Source organism: Crocuta crocuta, unplaced genomic scaffold (genome assembly GCF_008692635.1).
Source record: "Crocuta crocuta isolate KB4526 unplaced genomic scaffold, BGI_CrCroc_1.0 scaffold61, whole genome shotgun sequence".
Taxonomy (NCBI): domain Eukaryota; kingdom Metazoa; phylum Chordata; class Mammalia; order Carnivora; family Hyaenidae; genus Crocuta; species Crocuta crocuta.
The window spans coordinates 11,082,796-11,093,551 of record NW_027528369.1 but is presented as its reverse complement, the minus strand read 5'-3'; the positions used below and the strand labels follow the sequence as shown (position 1 = coordinate 11,093,551).

Below are 10,756 nucleotides of genomic sequence, written 5' to 3'. Positions count from 1 at the left end.
TCAAGAAGCTTTAACTCTAAAGGAGAAATTGGACACTTTACTTAAAGAAATGTACTAATTTGAGGCTGGTCAGGAGCTCTAGACCCGATGAGGGAGTGGCTTTCTGTGGAGTCCTGATGTGTCCCTGCTGTGCTCAGTGGAGTGGGCGGGCGGGCGTGGTTCGTGACACCCCTGGCGCAGGTGGGTGTCCAGCTCCGGCACCAGCTGCCCCTCTGCCCACCTGCCACTGTCTGTCCCCGTGCGACTGGCCCGGAGCCATCGCGCTTGGCATGTTTCCAGGACACGCGGGTTGAGTTGGCCAGGGGTCTCACGGCATGTGGTGACCAGGTGCTAAGTGACCAAATATGTGTCACCTGCCTTTCCACACAGACCTCCTCAGCCGTCTGGTGATGCCCACTCCTGAATTTTGTGTCCACATGACAGTTTGAGTGGATATTTTCACGTAAACTTGTGGCATGTGAAAAGTTTCAAATAAAGTGGACTTGATTTAGAAAAAAAGAAAGAAGGAAAGAAATGTACTAATTTGGGGTGTCTGGGGTGGCTTAGCTGGTTAAGCGTCAGGTGTGACCCTGTGACGCCGGGTATAGTGCTGGGTGTCCTTGAAGGACTTGGGAGGTGGTGCAATGGTTGCCCTGTAGCCTGAGTGGGAGGGGCACTTGGGGACGGTCTCCGGAGGCCGGCAGCGTGATCTGAAAATAGGGAACAGTACCCGTCCACTGTAGGAAAGTGGTGGGCTGTGAGGTCAGCTTGGTGGCCACCAGCTCAGGATCTAGTAGGAGGCACAGGGGCGCTTAGCACGTGGCAGCTCCCTGCAGTTGTGTCTTTGTGTATGTGCATCTTTTAAAAAAAAATGTTTATTTATTTTAAGAGAGACAGAGTGGGGGGGGAGGTTGGGGGTTGGTGGGAGGGATGGGGAAGAGGGAGACAGGGAATCCCAAGCAGGCTCCATAGCTGTGAGTGCAGAGCTGAATGTGGGGCCTGAACCCACGAACCGTGGGATTATGAGCTGAGCCGAAATCGAGAGTTGGACGCTTAACCGACTGAGCCCCCAGGTGCTCCTGTATGTATGTGTGTCTTGCATCGTGATGTAAAATGTTTCTCACTCAGCATTTGAAATTTGAGCACTGACGTACTATACTTCTTGTTAGCGCAGGGACTGCCATAGGTATGAGAGAGGTGATTCGGACGTGCCAAGTTCACTTCTCAGCATGGGGAGTGAGTTGGAGTAGAGATAAAGAGGTTTCATAACTGTAAGTGAAGAACTACGGACAGTCTGCTGAGTTAGGGCCGTGGGGAGGAGTGTGCTGAGAAGCTGGAATTGACAGAACCTGTCAGGTGACCTTCGAGAGAGAAGGGGACAGCAGGTTTCTGGCTTGGAGGACTGTCTAGACCATGGGGCCCGGGCCGTGGGTGCACTGCCCCTGCAGGGATAGGCACACTTGCCTGTGGGAGTGTCTGTGATACGGCTGGACTTTGAGAGTTCAGTGGGGAACTCTGAGTTGGAGAAACGGAAGGGATTTAACAGCATGGTTATTAAAGCCACAGAGGGCAGATAAGATCGTCCAGAGAGAGAGGGGAACCACATTTAAAGGAGCAAGTGGAAGAGGAAATCTAGCTCGTGAAACAAAGTGCTCATAGATTTGGGGAGACAGAAGGGGGTGGTTGGTCGGGGTGAGCGTCAGGCCCCACTCCTGGTGTAGATGGAGGGTGGAGCTGCCTGCCCTGGTGTTTGAGGTCTGAGTCCCCTCCTGGAAGTGCCAGCTTTGTGTCNGACCCTGATTTTGAGGTAAATGATTCAGCCTGTTAGAACCTGGCTTCTCATCAGAAAAATGGTCAGGTCCCGTTATGGGAGGGTTGTCAGGAGGTAAGTGAGGTGCTGGGAGGACACAGCACGGGTTAGTGGTAGAACCTGCTGGGGCCACCGTCCTGCCTGTCAGCGCTCATACAGGAGGGACGTAAGTGCACGTGAGTGGCAGGTGGCAGGCACTCGGGCCAGCTTGCTTTTACTTGTCTTCTGCATTTCACCTTGGCTACTCCAGAGTGATTCCTAACCAAGAAGCAGACCTGAGTGGGAGTTCCTGGCGTTAGACATCGTGTTAAAGGGAGGACAGAGTTGGGTGTGAACTCTCCTGGCTGGGGAGGGTTTGCCGAGAGCCTCGGATGGAGCTTTGGAGGACTTGGTGGCTCGCCACCTCTCATTCTCCCATCGCGTGTGGGGGCTCCGTTCGTGATCTGAGAAAAGGTGGGAGAGGAGTCCCACCTTAAGATTTCTGGATGGGGCGCCTGAGTGGCTCAGTCAGTTATGCGTCCCGACTCTTGATCTTGGCTCAGGTCATGGTCTCATGGTGTGTGAGAGGACGAGCCCGAAGTCGGGCTCTCTGCTCACAGCGTGGAGCGTGGAGCCTCCTCGGAGTTCTCTCTCCCTCTCTGTCCCTCCCTCCCTTGCACTCCCCCCCCATAAATAAATAAACAAATTTTTTTTTAATTAAAAAAGATTTCCATATAGAAATCGGAAAAGAGGGGTGCCTGGGTGGCTCAGTCAGTTGAGCGTCTGACTCTTGGTTTCAGCTCAGGTCCTGATCTCACGATTCTGGAGCTGAAGCCTCTGCTTGGTATTTATTCTCTCTTTACCCCTCCCCCTCTCGTGCTCTCTTGTGTCTCTATCATAATAAATAAGCTTAAAAAGAAATTGGAGAAGATACCATGTAAAGAATAAACTCCTCTGGTTTTTCTTAAGAAAACAGTTTTACTGGTTCTGCTGATGTCCCTCTCATTCCACAGGCTGGACCTCAGGGAAGCCCTACTTCAGGACACACCCCGCAGGGCTGCCGTAGGGGCCGCCGTGCAGAGCACCTGTTAATCGGTCACTCATTCCATAGGTGCTTCCTGAGCTTTGCCCTCCTTACACCAAACATCCGGCGGGACAGGGAGCCTGGCTGCTGCGAATTGCCTGCTTTTGCTTGGTCTTAGCTCCGTCGGTGGGAGGGGCTGGGGGTCGTTCCTCACAGGCCTGCGCCGCCCCCACCCCTTTACGTTGTGTTTGGTCTTTGTGTCCTGTGTCCTTGTGTCCTTGTGTTCAGCTGTGCAGAGTACTGGCAGTGGGTCCGTGTGTATTCTTGATGAAAAGAGTACATTTGAGGAAAATAGTGTATTTTTCTTCTTTAAAATTTTGTTTTTAAGTAATCTCTGCACCCAGCTTGGGGCTCAAACTCATAACCCAGAGATTAAGAGTCTCATGCTCCACTGACCCCCTTTGGGGGTATATTTTTAAAGGAAACCATGTTATGTTGCATATTGAAGAATCTTAAACTTTTGGAACTAAAGAGGCTTAGGGATTCTCAAATCGTAGTCCCATTGTTTTATAGGTTGATAGTTTGAGGAGTATTTCTCTCTAGTACTTAAAAAATCACCCTTTCAGGAAAAGAGAAACCTGGAAAACTTTTATAGTTCTGTAAGTTACACTAGATCGGATGTTTAAAGGAAAGTATTTTTTTTTTTTTTTTACAAATAGTTTATTGTCAAATTAGTTTCCACATAACACTCAGTGCTCATCCCCACAAGTGCCCTCCTCCATGCCCATCCCCCTCCCCCCCACATCCATCAGTCCTCAGTTTTTGTCAGCATTCAAGAGTCTCTCACGGTTTGCCTCTCTCCCTTTCCCCCACCATTTCCCCCCTTCTTCTCCCCCTTGTTCCTCCGTCAGGTTCCTCCTAATCCTCCTATACGTGCAAACATATGATATTTGTCCTTCTCTGCCTGACTTATTTCGCTCAGCATAACACCCTCAAGGTCCATCCACGTTGCTACACAGGCCAGATTTCATTGTTTCTCATTGCCATGTAGTATTCCATGGTATAGATAAACCACATCTTCTTGATCCATTCATCTGTTGATGGACACTTAGGCTCTTTCCATGTTTTAGCTATTGTTGAGAGTGCTGCTATGAACATTGGGGTACATGTGCTCCTGTGCATCAGCATTTCTGTATCCCTTGGGTAAATTCCTAGCAGTGCTATTGCTGGGTCATAGGCGAGTTCTATTGTTAGTCTTCTTAGGAACCTCCACACTGTTTTCCAGAGGGGCTGTACCAGTTTACATTCCCACCAACAGTGTAGGAGGGTGCCCGTTTCTCCACATCCTCGCCAGCATCTAGAGTTCTCTGATTTGCTCATTTTAGCCACTCTGACTGGCGTGAGGTGGTATCTCAGTGTGGTTTTGATTTGTATTTCCCTGATGAGGAGGGATGCTGAGCATCGTTTCATGTGTCTGTTGGCCATCTGGATGTCCTCTTTGGAGAAGTGTCTGTTCATATCTTCTGCCCATTTCTTCACTGGGTTGTTTGTTTTTCGGGCGTGTAGTTTGGTGAGTTCCTTATAGATTCTGGATATTAACCCTTTATCTGATATGTCATTTGCAACTATCTTTTCCCATTCCGTTGGTTGCCTATTAGTTTTCTGGGTTGTTTCCTTGGCTGTGCAGAAGCTTTTAATCTTGATGAGGTCCCAATCATTTATTTTTGCTCTTGATTCCTAAAGGAAAGTATTTTTAAAAGATGTTTATTTATTTACTTTTGACAGAGCAGGGAAGGGGCAGAGTGAGAGGGAGAGAAAAATCCCCAACAGGCTCCTTGCTGTCAGTGCAGAGCCCGGTACAGGGGCCCGAACCCATGCACCATGAGATTATGACCTGAGCCGAAACCAAGAGTTGGACCCCTGGCTGGCTGAGCCCCCGCCCCGCCCCCCCGGCGCCCCTGGAGGAGAGCATGTAGCTCCACGTCCGTCTGTCCACCTCTTCATGGAGTGCTGCTGCCTTTGGTCCTGCTGTCCACGAACGCAGGACCCCCACTTACGTAGGTCGTCCTTCCGACGGCAGAGAGGTGTAGTTTTCAGCGTGCACGTCTTCCACCTCTTTGGGTCAGTTTGTCCCTAAATACTTGATTCTTTTTGATGCTGTTGTAAATGGCGTTTTCCTCATTTCTTTTTCAGATTTTTCATTGCTAGTGCATGGAAACACGACTGGTTTTCGTATATTGATCTTGTGTCCTGCAGCTTGCTGTGTGTGCTAATCTTTTTTTTTTTTACTTTAATAGTGTTTTATATATTCTTTGGGTTTTATGTTCCTTTCTCAAGGTGAATTTTCTAGCTGGATAGACCCTTTTAGTTCAAGCTTTTGCTGCGTCTGGTGGAGGTGGGTTTGCATTTCCTGTCTTTGTCCCTGATGTGGTTGGTATGTGGCTTCTGGTAAGGTCTCTCACTGCAAGTCTTGTCTGTCTTACGTGGGCTCTGGGCGTGGGGGGAGAGAGCACTGGTACAGGACGAGAGGAGCCCAGCTGATGCTGTGTTCCTGTTGAATGGAAGACACTGCCCTCAGGTTGCTCATTCTGTAGGATGGGAGCAGGGAAGTGTTGTGAGAGATTGCAGATACGTGAGTAAGTGGTCGTTTCGTTGGGGCTTCACACCAGTGAAGTGGTCTAGTCACTGCCCAGATTTCTGTTGTCTTCGTATTTCCATTGCCCGGGACCCTGTCATCAAAGGGTGAGGTCAGCAGTGCACTCCAGAGATGGGCAGATACGAGCATATTCATGTTTCATTTGAGTTTTACCCATAGAGTATGATGCTGATTAGGAATTCTAGGAGTTTGCTAAGAGCTGGAGATACTGGTACTATTTCCTGACTTAGGACCTCAGAAAAGTTGTTTTACGTTCTTGTCAATCAGGATTTCAGCGTGTGTGTGCGCGATGTGTAAAAGACTGTCCCTCGTGGTGGCGCACCATATTGAGGGTGAGCAGGCAGTTGGGGTGCTGGGGAACGCCTTGAAAGGCAGCGCAGGGTGGTGATCGGTGGGGTCTGGGTTAGTCCTGCCTGTAAAGAGCCAGCTGGTTTTGCATAGCGCTGTCCTGTCCACGTCCTGTGGTTGTGGGGGCCCGTTCTCACGGCGCGCTACCAGTCCCTTTCTCTGCTTTGATTTCATGCTTTGATTCTCCTGATTTTGCAGAATTACCCAGTTTTTGGTCTACAGGGTTTCGCTTTTTTTATTTTCCTTATGGCTATCCATCTGTTTATTTTAAAAACTCATTTTCAGGGCACCTGAGTGCCTCTGTCAATTTAGCGTCTGACTCTTGATATAAGCTCACGTCACCACCTCATGGTTTGTAGTATTGAGCGCTGAGTCAGGGTGCACTGAGCGTGGAGCCTGCTTGAGATTCTGTCTCTCTGTCTCTCTCTCTCTCACACTGCCCCTCACCCAGTTGCACACTCTCATAACGAAGGAAAGAAGGAAGAAAAAGGAAGAAAGAAAGAAAAAGGATCCGTGTCATTTTTCTTACAGATTGTACACATCAGACTTCAGCACTTGTGACTCTTGCCTTGTCCACACTGCCAGTCCTGGTGGTGGGAACATCTCCCTGTTGCTTTAGATGGATTTTCTGCGAGGCCACGTGTCATGGTGGCCTTGCCCTCAGACGGGGGTGGGCCCCCGCCCCATCTGTTGAATGCTTCCTCTGCCTCTCCTAGCTGTCCACCATTTGTGTTAACACTGCCATTTCATGTCTCCATGGCCTCGTCTGTACTCTGTCCTCACCAATGTCTTTGTTTCTGGGCAGGGAACACACTCTGTGAACCCCAAGGCTGTAGGCCTACAGAAAAAGGTGTGGTCCCAGCACACCTCTGTTTGAGAACAGAACCCGACTGTCGTGAAGGTAGAGGCTTCGATGTGAACGTGTGTGCACGCATGTGCTGCAGGGAGTTTTTCCCATGTCAGAATGTCTCTTTCGTGTGTACTCCTCAGAGATGGGGTCACTCTGTCAGAAGGCGTAACTGTTCTGGAGGCTTTTAATTTGTATTGTCTTCCAGAAGGAATTGGGTTAATTACCAAAGTATTTTCCTTTAGAACGACAAGACTTTTAGACTAGGATTTAGGAGACCTGGGTGCTCTTTCCAACTTGCTTTGAATTCCCTGCGTAGCTACCGACACCTAATCCTGATTTGGTTTCCTTGTTTGTCAAATTGCAGTTTGTCAAATTCCACAGCCCTTGTTCTCTGACCTTCAGGGGGCTTGTGACGGTACCCCGAGTGGTTCTGGCTGTCACAGCCTGGGGGGTGCTGCTGGCACCTGGGGACCCGGGGTCAGGACTGCTAGTCAGCACCCTCCCTCAGTGCCCAGGACACAGAGGCAGACCTCGCCTTGAATGCCAGTGCTGCTGAGTTTGAGAAACCTTGGGTTAAGAAAACCTCAATTTTCTTCAAAACTGTAATGGTAGATATGATTATTTGCTGTATTCTTGGTGTAGGCATTCATCATGCATCCTGTGTTGTTCTGTAACTTTTTTTTTAATGTTTATTTTATTTTTGAGAGAGAGAGCACGAACACAGGATGGTTATAGAGACACACAGAGAGAGAGAGAGAGAGAGAGAGAGAGAGAGAGAGAGACAGAATCTGAAACAGACTCTAGGCTCTATTCTGTCGGCACAGAGCCCGACACAGGGCCAAAGCCATGAACCGTGAAATTACTGACTGAGCCACCCATGCGCCCCCATAACTGTCTTTATAAGAAAATTGAAGGGGCTCCTGGGTAGCTCAGTCAGTTAAGCGTCCGACTTTGGCTTAGGTCATGATGTCATGATTTGTGGGTTCGAGCCCCATGTCGGGCTCTGTGCTGACAGCTCAGAACCTGGAGCCTGCTTCGGATTCTGTATCTCCCTCTCTCTCTGCCCCTCCCTTGCTCACGCTGTCTCTCTCTCTCTCTCTCTCTCTCTCTCTCTCTCTCAGAAATGGATGAAACATTAAAAAAAAAATTGAGAAGCTTAATCACATACTTGTTGCTTTTCAATAAAACCAAGCCATGTGGTGCGCTGGAATCGGCTTTTCCTTGTTTGTGTTTCCTAGTGCTTGAGGTACGTGCTAGCTTTGAGAAAACTCGTGCAGGAGCACAGGACAGAAACCCTCACCCAGCTGCAAGCCCTGGCCAGGACACCACCCAGGTCTCCAGCCCCTGAGGGCGGGGCTCGGGCTCCTGTGAGAGAGCCTTCTCCTTGCCTCCGTCCACCAGCGCCAGTCCCTTTCTGACTCCATACTTCTGAGATGTTTGGAGACAGAAGAGAGTGTGATGTTCTGATGCGGTTGTGGAAGAAAGGTTGTGATGAGTCGTGTTTTTTATTGTTGTACCTGTCTTGTTTTATTGTGGAAGGTCTCAGAGCCCTCCTAGGAGATGATACAGTTTATTCCATCAGGTTTCCTCATGATACTGTGCTGTGATCTCTCCTTTTCTTACTGGCAAGGACACAGTGGCCGCTTGATTTATTTGCTAAGGTTGGGGCCTCCATGAGGAGGCTGAACATGGGGTGGGGGCATCAGGTGCTGTGGGAGCCAGGGGTGCCCGTCACTGGGGCTTTGTAAGCCAGAGGGAGGATTTATGTTTTCTTCTGACTGCGACAGGGTGTCCACAGAAGATGCAGAATGCAGGACTTTGAAAAAGGGTCAGTAATTGTGAGATTTCTGTCACATTCTATACAAAGAGAAAAGTCAGTGAGTGGGTCCCTTTAAGGTCCCAGTCCTGAAGCCCCATCTGCAAGGAGACCCGTCGGCCACTGAGGGTTTTTGCCTTCACCTGCCTCCCTGGGCACTGCTTTCCAGGAAAGACCACTGAGAACAGAGATTCTTGCTTGGATAGTGTCCTGAAGCAAGTCATCAAGTGTGAGCCCCTTTCCTAGGCCCGTTCTCCCACTGTGACCCACACCAGCCAGACACACATTTCGAGTCCTTTTTCATTGTCTGTAGTCCAGTGACAGGAAGGATGGTGGTCGGGTAGGAAGTGCTTGCTCCGCCTGGAGAGACTGGGACTGGACAGAGAACTGAGGTAGAGCCATACGAGCTGATGTGCCCCTCTCGTTTCAGAGCACACCCAGCGCTGCCCGGGAACGCACCCAGTCGGATTGCACACACGGTCTTCGTCAGCATCAGCTCTCAACTATGGACTCGGTAAATACTGTATTGCACTGCTGTTCATCAGTTTGTTATTTTCCTTTGTTTGTAAGAAGGGGCATGAATCATGCTGGACTTCCACAGTGGCTTTCGTGGGGTTGATGGCGCTGGCCGAGTGTCTGGGTCTTGTCCTGGACATCATGTGGATGATGGATCTCAGAGCCGAGATGCCATCGTGGTGAACTGTGGGTGCTCTGGTGTCCCAGTGAGGTAGTTCTGTGGAGCCCAGGCTGGTAGACTGGCATGCGAAGGGGGTTTATTTCTGTTCAACCTCTTTATTTTTGATTGATTGAGTGATTGATTGAGAGCCTGAGCAGGGGAAAGGGGAAGTGGGTGGGAGAGAAAGAGGGAGAGAATCTCAAGCAGGCTCCTCGCTGAGCATGGAGCCTGACATGGGGCTCGATCCCATGCCCCTGGGACCATGACCAAAGCTGAAATCAAGAGTGACGCTCACCAAAGTGGGCCACCCAGGGGTCCCTGCTCAACCTCTTTATCTAAAGTGGTCTATGCTCAAGGGGCCTGGAGACCCTTGGGACCCCATACTGACTACTTTGTTTTGTGCTCTGCGCACACTGCATGAACACTTGGCGTGAAGAAGAGCTTTTTGAGTCTGAGAACCGTCCCCTCCTCTGGCGGAAGCTGTGGGGGCTTGGCTGTGCTCGGGTCTGGTGTCCCGTGTGTCTGGGCAGCTCCTGGTGGCATTCCTGGAAGTTAGAGGCCAGCCTATGTGGCTCGTGGGTGAGGGAGCGACCTTTTGCAGGTTGCCCTGCTTGCTTGGTTCCTTCCGGGAATTACCGGCAAGGTTTTGAGAGGAGGGCCAGCTGCGCCCCTAAAGACCCGGGGTCCGGTCTGGCGGAGCATCTGTTGCCCCAGGACAGCGTCCCTCCCCACCAGGGAGACGTGTTGTGCCAGCAGGCAGTTTATTTCCTCTAATATGTAGGTAAATAACGGTTGAAAAGAAAACTCTTAGTTGATTTTAGCGGTTCATACCTGTACCAGGCATTAGTGTCTTAAAGCAAAGTGTCCAAAGACACACTAACCATTTTGTATCGTGTTCCTAGCAGACATGGAAGAGACCTTTCCCTTAATCTGAAAGAACCCCTCCTTTATCTCAGCCATCACTGAATCAGGCCGTGGGGAAGCTTCCTGGCCTGTCCCTTTGACTTCTCCAAAGTATTTCCTTGGAAATGGAGATAAGGTTTGACGGCACGGGAATCTTGGATGTCCCCGAAAGTAGGCCTAGATATTTGTCTTCTCTTAATCTGCAGGATGATCAGCGGTTAGAAGGAAGCCAGTGTGGCTGTGGATTGGTGATCGGGTGGGGTGGTGGGGAGCTCTGTAACACCGGCGAGTGGCGCCCAGGGGTAGTTCCCAGGATGTGCGTGTGCCCATCACTGCAGTAGGGCAGCTGTGGAGAGAGAGGTGCAGGGGAGAAGGAAAAGCTGGGCTCAGAGGGAGAACCAAACCCACTCACACCAGGGGGCAGAGCTCTGTGCTTGTTTGAAAACTATAATATTGTTCTTCATGTATAATGAGGAAAAAGGAAACGCCGCTTAAATTAGATTTTTGGTAACTATTTGGTGATTCAAAATAATGTATTTCCTGATTAAAAGAAAAAAGTTACTAGCCACTCTTTGCCAGTGAATTTGTGGGCTGGTCCGGTGTGTGGTGTGAACAGATGGGTTAGTATTTAGAAGGTTTTCAACATGGGAAGGATGGACTCTTTTGACCACAACACAAAAATAACCCAAAGTGTCTCGTGCCATGTATAACTTTT

The 10,756-nt window shown here is 49.8% G+C and overlaps 1 protein-coding gene across 1 annotated transcript in view; it reads left to right on the top strand.

Annotated features, from left to right (window-relative positions):
• The first annotated feature begins 8,891 nt into the window (after nucleotides 1-8,891).
• ANKRD11 (ankyrin repeat domain containing 11) overlaps nucleotides 8,892-10,756 on the top strand; it is a 104,069-nt gene continuing 102,204 nt past the window's right edge. The window contains 1 exon segment of the mRNA XM_077754196.1: nucleotides 8,892-8,976. The gene's annotated coding sequence lies outside the window, so the exon portion shown is untranslated.